Here is a 17,254-nt window from a genome sequence, read left to right on the forward strand (position 1 = left end):
CTCGGGTTACTCACCTGCATTTTTGGTTCATTTTTTTTTCATTTATTTATATTTTCATTTATGGATGTTGTCCGACGATTCTGTAAAAAAAAAAAAATTCAGTGGACTGGCTTCAATGTCCATTGGCATGCAAAATTTTAGCTTCCAATGTCACCCAGAAGGTACCGATCTTTAATGTCAGTCAGTGACTCAATGGTTCGAAAGAGCTTCTTAATACAAACACACATACACACATACACACACAAGGAGGGTTGGTACGAAAGTAATGCCTCTTATTTTATTACTTATGAGACGACCCATGAACCCATTGTGTTCCCATTGTGACAGCGGTTGATGAAAAAAAAAAAATACACCCATGCGGGAGTGACGGTCATCTCTGCGAGAAACAAGGTAAAACCTAAACTCGCCTTCTAGCAGTTAAAATAAAAAAGTGTTGCGGTGTTCCGAACGAGAGCCGAATAGGGTCTATTTCCTGACTTACCACACAGCTGTAGCTGTCTACTGGACACCAATCACCAAATTTATATACTATACTCTCCTCTGCACTAATGCCAACGAGTCCGTCAAATAATGTCCAGTAGGTAGATGGCCAAGAGTCCGTAGAAGTAGGTGGTATAATCACTATCACTCTATGTAGTAGAGTAGGTAGGTACAGTAGCAAATGGCAGACAGACAACTACGACACAAACCAGTCAATCAGTGGATTTGATGGGTAGATACGTAGGCCTAGCCTTTTTGTTTTCCAATCTCTTATAAAAAGTGCAACAACAACACTGACGACACTACACTACTCACTCTTACTATCCACAGTTCTGTTTGTTCAGTTTAGAATATTCCAGTGGACTCCACTGGACCAACCGATGACTAAGACAATCGATGACTGTGCACTATATGCAGGAATAATGTTTATATGTGTACGACATAAGATAAACGCGGAAGGAAACCGGAAATATCGCAATCGCACATGGCGATTATTTGACGAAGCAGTGCAAAACACCGGAAATATCAAAAACACAACAACACCGTAAAAACTTCATATGACTGGACACCTGTCCCGTCGTGTCGGCCGTCGATCAATATTCGTGTCAAAAGAAGGACGGCGTATATCAAAGTGCTGGAAAACAATGGAGATCTCTCTATTGTTTTCCAGCATTTTGACGTATATTAAACACATAACGATATGCCATCTGATATTTTTCGATTCTGATAGCTTCTATGACCTCAGCCTATGGCGATTTGCCGATTGGTGGGGACATTCGGCTCTGAGTGGGGGTACCTAAAATGCTATGGGCAGGCAGGCGGGCCGCGGGCGGGCGGGCAGGCAGATTATATAATAGGAGTCACAAACCGAGAGTTAACGAATACCAAGCACGAGAACGACCTTTACAAGCATGAGTTCCTGTTACTAGGGTGTAATGTTGTCGGGTCAGGAGGGATTTTTGGCCAACTTTGAAGTCACGTGACGCGAAAACGAAAGCGAATATCAAAAATCCATCCCAACCAAATTTAGATATTGTCCCATTGATTCATATACCACAATCAAATTCAAGATTGCTTGAGAAATGTAGGAGATAGATTTTGAAAATCGTCATTTTCGCGTTTTTTGCCAACTTTGAAGTCACGTGACACGAAAACGAAAGCGAATATCGAAAATCCGGCCCGAAAAAATTTAGATATTGTCCCATAGATTCATATGCCACAATCAAATTCAAGATTGCTTGAGAAATGTAGGAGATAGATTTTGAAAATCGTCATTTTCGCGTTTTTTGCCAACTTTGAAGTCACGTGACACGAAAACGAAAGCGAATATCGAAAATCCGGCCCGAAAAAATTTAGATATTGTTCCATAGATTCATATGCCAAATTCAAGATCGCTTGAGAAATGTAGGAGGAGATAGAATTTGAAAATCGTCATCTTCGCAACTTCAAAGGCCTCGTGACCTTGACATTAACCTTCGGTGACCTTGAAAGTCATACCATCGTGTACGTCTCATCGACCTCTATCAGGATCACTAATGACCAGATCTTCCGCTTCAACTTCATTGTGAACGGACGGATGGATCGAAGGACATCGACACCCACATTATTAGGTCATGCTCGAAGAGATGACCTAAAAAGGATAGCTCCAGTGAACTTTACCGCTGAGGTTGTTTGCATTTATCAAATTCTCCCGAAGAGTACTTGACTGAATCGGGAATTGATTTTTTAATAATTTTTTCGTTGCCCGATTTTAACGAAACTTGATACTGCACACCGCCGGTGAATGGTGAGAAAGGTGGCCCTAAAAATTTTGTGCTATCGTGTACTGTTTTGGATGTATTTCGGGAACATAACTACATATATACATAGAAACAAGATGAGAGTTTTAGTAATATATAATATATAGAAGATAAAGCTCTTTCTAACCACTGACTGATATTAAAGATCGGTACCTTCTGGGTGATGTAGAAAGCTGAAAATTTAAATCCCGATGGACATCGAAGGCAGTACACCAAAAAACAAAAAAAATAATAAAAAAAATATTTAAAAAAATAATCACAGAATCATCAGACAGCATTCGTAAATGAAAATAAAAATAAATGAAAAAAATTACCCCCAGTTGGGGGTGACGGTCATCTCTGAAGCTCTGTGGATGTGGATCTCTGATCGGCTTTGAATGGCTTCGATGTCGTCTTCTTGTCTTTTGGTTCAACGTACAGACGAAAGCCCGGGAGTAAAAAGGAAAGAAAACCTCAGAAATCAAACTACATTTCTGAGTTATCCGGAGATAGATTTTTAAAGTGGTTGATTTGTAACATTTATGATCAATGTGTCTTCAAAAGGATAGAAACCGGACCTCAGAAATCAAACCGTATTTCTGAGTCATAAATGGCGGATGATATTTTGACAATGGATGATTTCACAAGTTTCACAATGGATGATTTCACTAGTTTCACAATGGATGATTTCACTAGTTTCACAATGGATGATTTCACTAGTTTCACAATGGATGATTTCACAAGTTTCACAATGGATGATTTCACAAGTTTCACAATGGATGATTTCACTAGTTTCACAATGGATGATTTCACTAGTTTCACAATGGATGATTTCACTAGTTTCACAATGGATGATTTCACAAGTTTCACAATGGATGATTTCACAAGTTTCACAATGGATGATTTCACTAGTTTCACAATGGATGATTTCACTAGTTTCACAATGGATGATTTCACAAGTTTCACAATGGATGATTTCACTAGTTTCACAATGGATGATTTCACTAGTTTCACAATGGATGATTTCACTAGTTTCACAATGGATGATTTCTGACCACCGCCTGGTATTATTGACAGTACACCGCATTGTCTTTACTTTTTTCCCAACTATCGTTGATATTAAAACTGAAAAGAACAACAACAACGGGATGAAATGGTGAATAGCCGGCTCCGGTTTTCAAGACGAGGGTTGCTTCTCTCAAGGGGTCTCTGCCGACTTTCTCAAAGATAAGTTTCCTGTCATTGTTTGTCGCATTTTGATTGTTTATTTTGTTGCCTCTGTGTTTACTGTGTGTTCCTAGTTCGGTTTTTGTTTCAAAGTTTATGCCATTTGGTAAGTTTTCATCCGTCTTGTCATGTCGGGGTTCCCTGAGGCCTACCCGTCCGACCTGTGCACGATCGTGTTTATTTGTATTTTATACCATGTTTCTATTTTCTCCACTTTCCCCTCCAACCTCCTTCTATCCCTCACAACTATACTCCCTGTTCTATGTCTAAAAATATTTTGAAATATTAAAATAAATATATAAATATAAATATATATGAAATTTTTTAAAATGAAAACAAAAAAACAAACAAACCTATTCCCTTCTCACCTTCCACCGCACTTAACCACGTGACTTCCTGTACCGACTCTTCTTCTTCTTTCCTTCCTCCCTGCCAATCCCACTCTGACCGTGAACCTTTTTCACCACACACCTTCACGACCTTTTCCTTTGCTCTTCCTCTTCCCCCCTCTTCCCTAATCTTAAAAAAAAGGTCTCTCACAATACTTAAACTTTCCCTCCTCGTTCGATCCTCCTTCTTGAAAACAAGTCTGAAGACGACGATGGTTCACGAGCGGTATTTGACGATGCAGATTGTTTCACAAGTCAAGGATGAGACAATGTGATAATTTGGTACGAGTGACAGATTATTAGCTGCAAAATGTCGAAAAACCGGTTTCGTTCAACGACTTTCAAAATTTGACCTTTGCATAACCTTTAAAGGTCACAAAACAATGTTGTGGACATTAAAATAAGGGAACAGGGTACGTGCTATAGCTTATTGGAGTTTGTTTGTCGAAGAAGGTCGAAAACCCGGTTCGATTCCCACAACTTTGAAAATTTGACCTTTGTGAACTTTAAAGGTCAAAGGTCAAGATTATGACTTGTGGTGCAAAACTTCCTCTGGAACATTCCAGTAACAATATAACGTCATATAGGCTTTATGGAATTTCGCACTCCTCGGATTATCCATACTTTGATGAAATCAGCGTAAAAACAAACTTGGCGGGGGTGCCACGGGCAAGGTGTTCGAGATAGAGCAAAATGGTTTCAACACTTTAGGTGGGGAATGACCTCAAGATTATGCATAAAAACTATTGTCATCCTCGCCCTCAAAGTTTGGGTTTTTATTTTACTTTTTTTTGGATTTAATATATTTTTATTTACAAAATATTTTGCATTTACTTCTCCGAGTAAATTCCCTCGGAGAAGGTAGATTTTTAATCCGACTACCTCCTAAAAATGGCTTTTTGGGGCGTGGCTGCGCCCACAATGGGTATAGCACATCCTCATCCAGCAAAACACAACTAGACATTGATATCGAACACATAACCAAGTTTCACCAAGATCGGATCAAAGTCCACGGAGTTATGCTCTGGAAAGACAGACAGACACACAGACATAACGAATATAGTGGTCACTCTGGCTGGCGCTCGTGAACCAATATTGCGCCCAATTCCACCTTTCTTTCATCCCGTGTCGAAAAATTCCATCTCTTACAACGCTTCCTTTCTCCACTATGTCCATTATGCTGCACTCCATCCATCTTCCAATGTATTTAAACAAATCTGACCTACGAATTTATAAAATCCCATTTTGCAATACTTGTTCGTGTTCCATTATTCATTGTTCTTTTTTTCCAATTTCAGTGCAAATTCATCCCACCTCCGTAAAATCCACCTCCTCTTAACTCATTCCCTGTTTTACCCCCTCCTGACTCCTACCAACTTTCCACTGTCCTCTGTCTTACTTGCAGTTCCCCCTCTGATATTCCAAACTGTATGGTTTTGTCTCACACCTCTGATATTTTGTTTGTCTTTTGTCTCACATGTCTCACACTCTCATTCAGCACACTGCTCAATATCTCGAACACACTCTCTCGTTCCTCTCATCACATCTCCTGCTATTCCTACCCCCTCAAATCCTGTTCCCCCTCGCTCCCACCTCTACCGTACCACGACCCAGTTTCATCCTCACCCTCTCCACACCCCTCCCTTCTTCCTACTCCTCCATTACCGTGCCTGCTCTCATCGTCACCCCTCTCCCTCAAAGCTACCCTCTCACCCCTCCCTCGCAAATCAACCACCTCCTCCCTCTTCAAAGCAAACTTCTCTCTCTTCCCCCTCAGCTCATTCCTCCACCTCCTCCGATCTCCCACTTCCCTTTTCCCCCTTTCTTATTTCTCACCACTGCTACACATCCCTTTACCACCTAGCCCTTTATCCTCCTCCCCATCCAACCCTCTCCCCGAGCTCTTCTCCAGTCTGTTATCAATTGTCAACAACTCTCCTCCCTCACACTACCCTCCTCCTCCCCTCCCCCCACTCCACTGCATCCAAAGCCTCCTCTCCTCCCTTTTCCTTCAGTGTGGACCTTTAACATCTGGGGCCTTCACTCTCACCTGACTGATTTCTCCATACAGTTTGCCACTGACAAACCAGACATAATCTGTTTAACAGTAACTTTCCTCCTTCAAGACATCTCTGACTTCATAGTATCTCTCCCTGGTTACTCCTTCCTCCGGTATGACAGACCTGAGCCTCGTCCTGGTGGAGGAGTTGCTCTCTTCATCAAAGACTATTCCTCACTCTACATGCACTGCCCCCCTCCCCCCCCCCCAGGAATACCTCTGGCTACGGCTTCCCCTCTGCTCCCACCTCTTGTTTATTTGTGTGTTGTGCGGTCCACAAAAGAGTGGTGACTCCATTTACACCTCACTCGCTGAAAACATGGACCAACTTCTATCCTCTCATCCAAACTCTCTCTTCCTCAAATGCGGTGACTTCAATTGCCATCATGCCAGTTGGCTAGGTGTGGGTACCTCTCTCACCTGCCATGGCACTTCAGCAAAGGACTTCTGCGGCTCATTGGGACTGACTCAAACTGTGAACTTCCCGACCAGGATCTCAATGAACGATACTCCAGTTGTTCTGGATTTGGTTTTGACCAATTTCCCAGAAAATTTCTGCTGTTCTTCTTCTGACCATATGCTTGTTAAAGCGGTCATCACTCTGGCTGTTATTAGAGAACCACCTCAGCGCCGTTGAGTCTGGCATTTCACTCAGGCCGACTGGCAGGGACTTCAAGCAACCATCAAACTTCTAGACTGGTCTCCCATCTGTACTTTCTCCAACATACACTCATCCTGGGAATTATTTCAAAGACATTTGCTCTCTCGTGCACAGATTTATCCCAACTCGTCTTCAGTTGTTCCCCCCCCCCTTCCTCCCGCCCATGGTACACTTAAGCTTTTGGTGAGGCAGTTGTCCTCCTTCAAATTCCCTGCTTTCCTTCCTGATCTCCACCTTCTTCAAATTCCCTGCTTTCCTTCCTGATCTCCACCTCCTTCAAATTCCCTGCTTTCCTTCCTGATCTCCACCTCCTTCAAATTCCCTGCTTTCCTTCCTGATCTCCACCTCCTTCAAATTCCCTGCTTTCCTTCCTGATCTCCACCTCCTTCAAATTCCTTGCTTTCCTTCCTGATCTCCACCTCCTTCAAATTCCCTGCTTTCCTTCCTGATCTCCACCTCCTTCACATTCCCTGCTTTCCTTCCTGATCTCCATCTCCTTCAAATTCCCTGCTTTCCTTCCTGATCTCCACCTCCTTCAAATTCCCTGCTTTCCTTCCTGATCTCCACATTCTTCAAATTCCCTGCTTTCCTTCCTGATCTCCACCTCCTTCAAATTCCCTGCTTTCCTTCCTGATCTCCACCTCCTTCAAATTCCTTGCTTTCCTTCCTGATCTCCACCTCCTTCAAATTCCCTGCTTTCCTTCCTGATCTCCACCTCCTTCAAATTCCCTGCTTTCCTTCCTGATCTCCACCTCCTTCAAATTCCCTGCTTTCCTTCCTGATCTCCACCTCCTTCAAATTCCCTGCTTTCCTTCCTTGATCTCCACCTCCTTCAAATTCCCTGCTTTCCTTCCTGATTTCCACCTCCTTCAAATTCCCTGCTTTCCTTCCTGATTTCCACCTCCTTCAAATTCCCTGCTTTCCTTCCTGATCTCCACCTCCTTCAAATTCCCTGCTTTCCTTCCTGATCTCCACCTTCTTCAAATTCCCTGCTTTCCTTCCTGATCTCCACCTCCTTCAAATTCCCTGCTTTCCTTCCTGATCTCCACCTCCTTCACATTCCCTGCTTTCCTTCCTGATCTCCACCTCCTTCAAATTCCCTGCTTTCCTTCCTGATCTCCACCTCCTTCACATTCCCTGCTTTCCTTCCTGATCTCCACCTTCTTCAAATTCCCTGCTTTCCTTCCTGATCTCCACCTTCTTCAAATTCCCTGCTTTCCTTCCTGATCTCCACCTCCTTCAAATTCCCTGCTTTCCTTCCTGATCTCCACCTCCTTCACATTCCCTGCTTTCCTTCCTGATTTTCACCTCCTTCAAATTCCCTGCTTTCCTTCCTGATCTCCACCTCCTTCACATTCCCTGCTTTCCTTCCTGATCTCCACCTCCTTCACATTCCCTGCTTTCCTTCCTGATCTCCACCTCCTTCAAATTCCCTGCTTTCCTTCCTGATCTCCACCTCCTTCAAATTCCCTGCTTTCCTTCCTGATCTCCACCTCCTTCAAATTCCTTGCTTTCCTTCCTGAAAGACCCTGTCATGTGAGGACCTCTCCCTTCCCCAGATGTCCTCATGTCTCTGTCCCCAATTGTTTTTTTGTTTTTTTTTTCCTTCTCTCTCCACCCTTCTTGCCTCCTGCTCCCCTTGTTGTGCATTTATGTGTGTTAGCTCTTATATGAGCCTCGACAGTGAAAACGAAAAAAGAAAGAAATAAAAAAAAGAGCATGTCGTGCTTCACAGACATATTTCAAGTCTATCTGTGAGTCTCAATGAGGATGTAAAGTAAAATGAAGTGAAACGCGAAAAACGATCTTTTAGTGTTATGACGCGTAATCGTTGCCGTGGCCCTGGTTGTTTTTGTTGTTGTTGTTGTTGTTGTTGGTGTTGGTGTTGTTGTTGTTTGTGTGCTTCTCCCGTGTGCTATAGTTTTGTATATATTTTCGAGAACCATCACTATATTTCCCGTTGTATTCTTCTCCTGGTCTTTCGAAATGGGTGCTGCTGATGCGGAATAATAAATGTTTCCGTTTGAGCTCCCATTCCCGCGTCTTCTTCCTCAGTGACTCAATCCCGGAAAGAGGGAACGATGGAGATAAATTAAACACGGCACGACTCTCTTGTTCCAAGTAAATCGATTATCAGCTTTCCAACGGAACCATTTTTATGCTGCATGACTGACAAAAAAAACACACACACACACACACACACACACACACACACCTTTATATTTCAATTTTCCAGTTCGGTTTCCCCACCACGAGCCTTTTTGATCCAGAATCAAGTCTCGTCCGTCGTTTTGTGAAGTCTCGATGTGCCACGCGGAAGCCGTAGTTCCGAAAGCTCACATTTTTTTTCCCTCGAACAAAATACCTGGAATTCACGTGGTAACCGCCCCTGTCCTACGTCATCGCACGTCATAGAGGCATTGTCAACGTCACAGAGCAGCTGCTGGGTTCGGGAATCCCGTGCATGAGCAGGTTTGGAACGTGTTTTTTTGGGGTGTGTGTGTGTGTGTGTGTGTGTGTGTGTGTGTGTGTGTGTGTGTGTGTGTGTGTGTGTGTGTGTGCCATTACCAATCAGCTTGCCAAGCGAGCCGTTCCTTTAGAGTGCTTAAGCCACAATTGGCGAGCTAATTGCGAATGGAACACACCGCGGGGTCGATGGTGCTCGTTGTTCGGAGCGATCAATTGACGTCAACAGAATGGACGGTTGTTGGTTGCCCCGTCGTTTACAATAATTATACATGATCGGTATTTGTTTAGCTCTTTAATATGTATCTAAATATATATATATATATATATATATATATATATATATATATATATATATATATATATGTCTCATTCGGTCGCTCACGAAAGGTTTTTCCAACATTAATGTTTTTTTTTTTAAGCCAACATTACACGATGCCCACGGACTTCGTCGGTGAAGCTCGTAATACCACCCCCCCCCCGGCATCACGTGACCCACATCTATGACTATCCCCTCGTTGGAGCCACGAGCCACTCCGGCAGAACAAGCCGGGTCGAGGATAGATGTTAATTTTGAGAAGGCAGAGAGTGCGAGGAATAAGCAAGTGTGCTGAATGAATAAATAAATATCCCGTGGCGACGTGCTGGCCTCGCCGCGGCCTGGTTCGGATATATCTCACCCTCCTCCCCTTTTCCTCGGGCCCGCGCCTCCATTTGGTTCTCAATCCCCGACGTGGCGACGACTCCGTCCGAGCGTGCTCGACGAGGACCTCGGGACGAGAAAGCGGTCCGAGGGGGACGAGAACCCCGGGGTAAAAACTGGTGCACCGAGTGTCCCCTTCGGGAGTGACCGCCGCGGCCTGTACTTGGGCTAGGCCCCGGTTGTGTGCATGACGGGTGTCTTTGTTGTCCGTCTTTGTTTACCTCGGTGCTTCTCTTTTACCGGCTCTTCGCCCTTTACCACACGATCTTATGGGGTGTTTGGGTTTTTTTTTCCCCCCTTTAAATCGTCTCAGAACGTCTTTGTCGTCGTCCGAATGTCTTTCTGCCGCCCGTCTCTGTTCTTATCATTTGTCTTATCGCCGTGTCTAATACGGTCGCGTTTTTGCGACGTTGGGCTACCTCTACCTCTATCTCCTTCTCTCTCTGTCGCCTCCCGCAGTCGTGTGACGTCACGCGTGAAGCGGCACGTCAGCGCAAGACTCGGCCTTTGTCGATGACTTTCCCTTCGAGCCGTTTTGTGCTACGAATGTTTTTGTTTTTGTGTTTTTTTTTTCATATCTGTGAGGAATCATCCGCCGTGGAGAGGCTGTTTGGGGGGAAGGGGGTTGACAGGGCGAAGAGACGGGTTAACGGAAACGTGTTGTTGTGGTGGTGGTGGTGGTGGTTGTTGTGGTGGGTGGGAGTTAAGTCGTCATCCACCCCAGCCGCACGCACCTGTTACCAGTTTAATTTGGTCTCATGTTGGCACGCAAGCTGTGCATCACGGGACGGACGCTTCGTCACCGTTTGTTCCAACCTGGACCTGTTTTTCGGGTTCTCGTTTGCGCCGATAATATCGGTCACAAGTTCGAGACCAAGGCAGGCGGGATCCGAGGGAGTGGCGCTTCGCCGTGTCCGGACGTGTTCCGTATTGCGCGTGTGCGTAATCGGACAGCGCCCCGTGCTTCCTTGTACCGACGAAGAGCGTCGGGTCCGCGCAGCGCGAACCGGGGGATCCCCGTCCAGGCGGCTGTAACCCGTCACGCGCACCACAAGCCACCGTGACCTTTAACCCCGTGTCGCGCACGCGGCTGTCAGTTTGCCTTTCCAACTTTGCTGACTCGTGTGTGTGTGTGTGTGTGTGTGTGTGTGTGTGTGTGTGTGTGTGTGTGTGTGTGTGTGTGTGTGTGTGTGTGTGTGTGTGTGTGTGTGTGTGTGTGTGTGTGTTCGTTTCATCCCCCCTCTCTCCCCCACCCCCACCAGGAGTTTTCCCATCGGTGATCGCACTTTACAAGGCCACTACCTGGGGGGCGTCCCCAGGATTACACGGTGAGTTGTTCATTCTTATGACGCTTGTCACCTTCGTCTTGACTTTGGTTTCGTTGCTCGTCTCTCGTGTTCGTCACTCTGCCCTCCGCGTAAAACACTTCCAATAGTTTTTTTATTTTTTTTCAGAAATTCAAGAGGGACAGCTGAACGGAAAACTCGGTGGTGTGTATTCTTGTTTGTGCGTTAGATCATGGAATTATTTTGTTGGAGGTGTAAATTTGATATGTATTTATTTATTGTAAATTTACATCTCTGATAGTGATCATTTGCTTATCTTGCGTGTCGATGTGACGTTGAGATCGAGGCTATCACCCGGTTGTCTTTAAAGCAAGAATGGTTAACTTGCATTAATAGATGGAATGTTTTTCCAGATCATTTCGGAGAAATTTATTTATTCTTGGCACAATCTATCATACTAAAATATGTGCGCAATTTGGTGTCTGTTCGTTACTTATCCAATCTCAACCACACTTGACAGGAGGACGAAGGGTCACACGATGGAGGTTGTAGCGATTTGATATCCACCCCCCCACCCCAACGGGGTTTTCCGCTTTGGGTGAAATCCATGTAAAGATGGCTAATCATGGTGTTTTTCCATGGCTGCTTCCAAAAACAAAAGTGACAAGAAACAGAGCAATCAGAGATTGCAGACCCTCACCAGGACTTGTTTTGTGTGGTGCTTGTGTACTGGAGTGTTGCGTAATTAATAAGAGACAATTGGAACTGCCAGTTTATAACTGCTGGCAGTGATGACCGGGTACCAAGACGTCCCACTTTGATCGGACCCCTGACCCTGACCAATGGCGTTTATTATTATTATTATTATTATTATTATTAATCAATTGAATTTAAAATTGGATTAAAGTAAATTTCATTCAAATCAAATGGGAGACCAAATAGGTACAGTCCTGCATTGGAGTAATCAGAAGGAACCCAAACAAGCAAAAAGCAAAGATTAAGTCATCAGGGGGAACCTGGATAGGATTCGCATTTCAGCTGCTACTCCTCAACCCTCAAGCCCGTACAGGCACAGCCAAGTGAGCTTTATTGAAAAAAAAAAAATCAAAAAGAACCCACATCAAAAAATATTAAATAATTTTGATTGCTGCACCATGTGTCCGATCAGGCTGAAATTTAAAACTTATATTCCCCATCATTACAAGATCATAATTGTGAAGTTTCACGTCGATTGATTAAGTGGTTCAAGAGAATATATATATATATATATATATATATATATATATATATATATATATATATATATATATATATATATATATATATATATATATATATATATATATATATATTGTTGCGAATTCGCGCCCGCCGGCGTGCAAGCGGCCACGTAACTCGAATCGCGGCACGTCGCCCACCGGACGGACAATTCTGTCGTGACCCTCTCGGACTAACGCCGGGAACCAGTCACGGGTGGGCCTTTCGGCCTCACCACGATCGTGCCAATCGGCCCCCCGCGTGGGATAGGGTTGTTCGCCAAATTCGACCTACCCAAGTACCCACACGGAGGGTAGACCAGGCGATCGCACCTCGCCGCAGGTCGACTCCGGACTCGGGCCACTTTAAGCGACCCGTTCCGTACTATCGGGATAACCGAGCGGTGTTATCGTCAACCTCGACGGTTCCGATTAATTATCGGGCGTATTTAGCCCACTACCAACCCTTTACGTGAAGTAAGATGGAGATTCAATTAAAGAAAAGACGAAGCGAAACGGGAAAAAACAGTTCAACATGAGGAACATTTATTCCGCGGCACACAGATAGCACACATATACAATTACAACAATTATGCACCAAAAGCAATTGCAACAAAAGAAGCACAACAATGCAGATCTACTACTGACTACGCGAGCACACGGCAACACTTACACAGTTTTACTTTGCAGATGGCGCCGACAACACATATACTCAAAAGCAAAAGAAAAGGGCCACCCTCAAATACAAGGGGGGCAGACGTGGTCTGTGGGCGCGAGACCGGGCGGAGCCTACCCGTCTTGTGATGAGCCGCAAAATGCCACGGCGGTGCCCCGACTCCGCGCTCCTCCGCGGGTTTCGTTGGCACTGCTTGGAATGGGGTGGGAACGGGGCCCCCTTTCCGCACTATCTCAGCGCGGGGGGGGGGGGAGGAAAGGGGGGAATTGTTGATGCTCTGGGGAAAGAGGATAGCTGGCTTGCTTGGGTCCCGCGACGAGCGACTCCGCTGCGACCTCGACCGCGTTCCCGGCTTCCCCTCTCTGCAGCTCCCCGACACTGACTCTCTTCCAGACCCGTCTTGACTGCTGCTGCCACACTCCGCCGCCGCCACACCTCTCCAACTCGCCCGAGCCCAAAAAACTGCTGCCACACTTCGCCGCCGCCACACCTCTCCAACTCGCCCGAGCCCAAAACAAAACTGACTGAATTCGCCCCGCGCTCGGCGCTTTATAGTACGGCAGGAGAACCCAAATGCAAATTTCCGGATCAGGAGGAGATCGGGGGCGGAGCCACGCTCGCCCATTGGACGGAGGAAAAGTGGGCGTGAACCTCCCCTGATCCTCAAATTTACATATATCGATTCTACTCCGACGCGCCTGGAGGCGGGGCCAAATCGCCCCGCGCTTGCTGATAGGACGGAACAGAAGTGGGCGTGTATCATTCCTGATCCGACTTTTCCTCGGAAAGGCCCGCTTTTTGCACCCGCGGCTCAGCGCGCGTCCCGCACGAGGCCAGGACAGCCTGACGCTCGGCGTTCACAAGTGGTGCGGGAATGGCCGCAGAAGGAGAGGCGAAGGCGGTGGAGGGTCTAAAGTGGCGGTCCCTGGCCACGGTGACGCTTGGAATGGCGGTGATGCGATGTTTGCGAGAGCGAGTTGTGAAGGTAAAGGTCGTGGCTGTTGGCGTTGTTGTTGTGAAGCGGCGTTGCGGTTGGTGGTTGTTGTGTGATGGCGGTTGAGACGTGGTTGGTTCAAAATAAAGATAGAACAGAAAAACGGCTATCTTAAAGGGTCGCAGCCCGAATGAATCACATTTATTCCCTCTAAACAACGGGTTTGGGGCTAACTACACATGTACTTACAGAGATATCTCACCTACGGGACCTGAATGGTGGTTTGCGAATTTCCTCAACCACAACAATGTATATATATATATATATATATATATATATATATATATATATATATATATATATATATATATATATATATATATATATATATATATATATATATATATATATATATATATATATATATATATATATATATATATATTCGGGCGAAGTGTCGTGCGCCTGCAATCCGGCTACTCGGAGGCTTGGGATGGAGGATCGCCTGAGGACGGGAGCTCTGCGCTGGACCACACTATGAGAGGGTGTAGGGCAGCCCAGAATCATGGCGAAACCCAATCCTTATCCCTGTGTCGTAAGAGGCGACCAGGGTTGCGTCAGGAAGGGCATCCGGCGTAAAACCTATGCCAAATCAGTATGCGGTTCATAAGGATGATCCGCTGTGGCGACCCCTAACAGGAGCAGCCAAAAGATGAACAACAACATATATATATATATATATATATATATATATATATATATATATATATATATATATATATATATATATATATATATATATTTAAGATTTTTTTTGCTCGATCTAATATTACTGTCAGACTATGTGACATCAATTATTCATGAAAACCCTGGTATCCCCAAGGCTTGGGGAGCATAAAAGTTTCCCCGAGATCTGTCAATACAAAAAGACCTCAATTCTCTCTATAGAAATATGTATCATGTAGCACCACCTTGTGGTATCCGATATTACAAATTGTCATTGTCTTGTATCAGGAAAGTTTAAACAACTTGATAATATGCATTACGGTTATGTTGAAATTTGAGTGAATCATCGTTTCTGTTTTTTTTTTTCTCAAAATGTTTCATTTCATGCATTTTAAGTGGAAGCTCAAACCAAAGCATCCAACACTGAGCTTTGCAGTGAAGCAGTTGATTTCCTTGTGCAATATATAAACAGCAAGGATGGTTGATGAAGGTGATCTTCTCACTGACTTCCAAGCTGATGGAATATGACCTCGGGCAAACAATAGAGTGAATAGAGCAAAATATTTGAAGTACGACATGCTGTTTAAAAAAATAAAAAATGAAATCAGTCGGTAAAATGATGGGTAAAAATGCCTTGCTATTTATACTAGCTGAAATGCCCTTCCATGATGGGCAGTAAAAAACAGAAGTCCCTGTAAGTACGACAAATCTTAATTTTGAGTGAGGAAAAAGCTATTGCATGCTCCATTCTTTTTTGTTATTTCTTCCATTTAGCATCAATATTCTGTGTGAGTATGTAGACGAGTTGAGTAATGATACCAGTTATCTATGTGAGGGTGTGGAAGCTTTCACCACACTCAAAATTGCCTCTGTGGAAGTGTCCTTCCATAAAGCACCACACTTTCTTATGTGTTGCTTCGCTGACTGATTTCATCAAAAGATAACATGTACGTCACAAACATTCTGCCCTGTTCACCCTATACCACCAGTGTGCGCAACAAAAATGCACAAAACTTGAAATTGTGTGAATATCGATATTATTGGACCTCCACATGCACTGTCTGGACCCAAGAGTTCTTCATTGAGGTGTCATCCAGCATTATACGTGCTGTGGTTACGACGTTTACCCTGTTCAGACACAATCATGTAACTTGCATATACAAATATATACAGCTCTGGAAAAAATTAAGAGACGCACTGCAAAATTATCAGTTTTTCTGGTTTTACTGTTTATAGGTATGTGTTTGAGTAAAATGAACATTTTTGTTTTATTCTATAAACTACTGACAACATTTCATTCAAAAATATTGTCATTTTAGAGCATTTATTTGCAGAAAATGACAACTGGTCAAAATAACAAAGATTCAGTGTTTTCAGACCTCAAACAATACAAACAAAACAAGTTCATACTCATTTTTAAACAACACAATACGAATATTTTAACTTAGGAAGAGTTCAGAAATCAATATTTTGTGGAATAACCCTGATTTTCAATCACAGCTTTCATGCGTCTTGGTATGCTCTCCACCAGTCTTTTACATTGCTGTTGGGTGACTTTATGCCACTCCTGGCACAAAAAATTCAAGCAGCTCAGCTTTGTTTTATGGCTTGTGACCATCCATCTTCCTCTTGATCACATTCCAGAGGTTTTCAATGGGGTTCAGGTCTGGAGATTGGGCTGGCCATGACAGGGTCTTGATCTGATGGTCCTCCATCCACACCTTGATTGACCTGGCTGTGTGGCATGGAGCATTGTCCTGCTGGAAAAACCAATACTCAGAGTTGGGGAACATTGTCAAAGCAGAAGGAAGCAAGTGTTCTTCCAGGACAACCTTGTACGTGGCTTGATTCATGAGTCCTTCACAAAGACAAATCTGCCCAATTCCAGCCTTGCTGAAGCACCCCCAGATCATCACCGATCCTCCACCAAATTTCACAGTGGGTGCGAGACACGGTGGCTTGTAGGCCTCTCCAGGTCTCCGTCTAACCATTAGACGACCAGGTGTTGGGCAAAGCTGAAAATTGGACTCATCAGAGAAGATGAACTTACTCCAGTCCTCTACGGTCCAATCCTTATGGTCTTTTGCAAACCTCAGCCTGGCTCTTCTTTGCTTCTCATTGATGAAGGGCTTTTTTTCTAGCTTTGCATGGCTTCAGCCCTGCCCCTCGGAGCCCGTTTCGAACCGTCCTCGCCGTGCACATCACCCCAGCTGCCGTTTGCCATTGTTTTTGTAGGTCACTTGATGTCATCCTACGGTTGTTGAGTGACTTTCGAATGAGTTGGCGGTCATCCTGGTCAGTGGAAAGTCGTCTTCGCCCTCTGCCAGTCTAGCTTTGTTGTCCCCAATGTCTGCTGCTTGACCTTTTATGAACCGCCGTCTTTGAAATTTTAAGGATGGAAGCAACGTGACGCTCACTGTATCCCTCTGCCAGTAAAGCCAGAATTGATCCCTTCTTTTCCTCACTCAAAACTTTTCCTTTCAACTCTTTTGGCATGGTCAATAGTTATTTTTTTTTTAAATTCCAATTACTTTTGAGGTACTACTAGCACTGTTTTTGCCATCCAGCTGGTCCTATTGCAAGAGGATAGTAATGACCACAGCAGTGGTTTTT

The 17,254-nt window shown here is 44.4% G+C and overlaps 1 protein-coding gene across 10 annotated transcripts in view; it reads left to right on the plus strand.

Annotated features, from left to right (window-relative positions):
• Positions 1 to 9,014: 9,014 nt before the first annotated feature.
• LOC147021960 (AN1-type zinc finger protein 6-like) overlaps positions 9,015 to 17,254 on the plus strand; it is a 62,773-nt gene continuing 54,533 nt past the window's right edge. The window contains exons 1-3 of one of the 10 annotated variants that reach the window (XM_085892440.1): positions 9,025 to 9,066; positions 11,026 to 11,091; positions 11,218 to 11,253. The gene's annotated coding sequence lies outside the window, so the exon portion shown is untranslated. The other 9 variants (XM_085892437.1, XM_085892441.1, XM_085892439.1 and 6 more) reach the window with 9 other exon arrangements.

This window comes from Eptatretus burgeri, chromosome 8, assembly GCF_056783735.1.
Source record: "Eptatretus burgeri isolate ZD-2024b chromosome 8, Ebu_testis_v1, whole genome shotgun sequence".
Lineage (NCBI taxonomy): Eukaryota > Metazoa > Chordata > Myxini > Myxiniformes > Myxinidae > Eptatretus > Eptatretus burgeri.